Consider the following 1,087-nt stretch of genomic DNA (forward strand, 5'->3'; position numbering starts at 1 on the left):
CGGTATCCAGGTAGACAGGCTGCAGTAAAACATGTTTATCTGTCAGTATGATTATCAGAGGACAACATGACAGATATTAATATTTATAATATTTATGATATTTGTCTCTTTCATGTTTTGCTGAGGAAGAAATTGTTCTTTTATTCATATTTAATTTGCATATTTCAGCAGATTATTATTATTATAATTATTTAAGATGAACAGTCATTTATTCTCTGGATTCCTTCATCAATAAAATGATGAGGAATTATTATTATTATGAATATTATGTGTTTAGTTTTTACATCTCAAGAGGCAGCAGAACCACAAATCAGGATCAGAGAGGAAGTGAGGCTAGACCTCGTCCCCTGGGAGCATCCTGGTCCCCTAGGGTCCACGTAGACCGGGTCCAGTTGAGGACCCGGTCTGAACTAGACCTGGATGTGGATCCCAGGTCTACTGCTGCAGACGTTTCACCAAGTGAGCAGCAGGTTCTGATGAAACCAACGAGGAAGTCCAGAATCAAATATGCTAAACAGGAACCACAGGAAGCAGACTGGATGTGAAGCCTGGATCTACATCTAGAACCAGGATCCTAACACAGACCCTCATCATGAGACAACTTCTAATAAACATATAAAGATACCTCAGCATATGAGAACGTTCCAGTCACACTCGTAGTCCACTAGAGACCACCTGGATGGTAGGGACCTGGCTCCATGTGGTGCTGGATCCTGGGACCAGCAGTCTGCAGGGTAGTGTATCCATCCCCAGAGGACCAGGTGGTGGTTGGGAGACGCCAACAGGTCTGACTGATCCCAAAGGTCTTGGGGGGTCATTGAGATGTTTTGCGTTCTTCGTGGACAGAAGTGGTTTTGGTCTCACAGGTCTCCCATGGGTGCCATCTTTGCCCCGTGTACACATTTTCAGTTTAAATGATTAAATCAGGTGCAGTTTCACTACGCGCCCAGCAGAGGGCAGCACTGATTAATCTACCCAGACAGTAGCTGGGGAAAACAGCAGCACTGTGGAACAGGTTTAAGTGTAAGAATGTGAGGAAAAAAAAAACAGATTATATTCACACAAATCCATAAGAAACAAATACTGA

Source organism: Eutrigla gurnardus, assembly GCF_963514095.1.
Source record: "Eutrigla gurnardus genome assembly, chromosome: 23".
Classification (NCBI taxonomy): domain Eukaryota; kingdom Metazoa; phylum Chordata; class Actinopteri; order Perciformes; family Triglidae; genus Eutrigla; species Eutrigla gurnardus.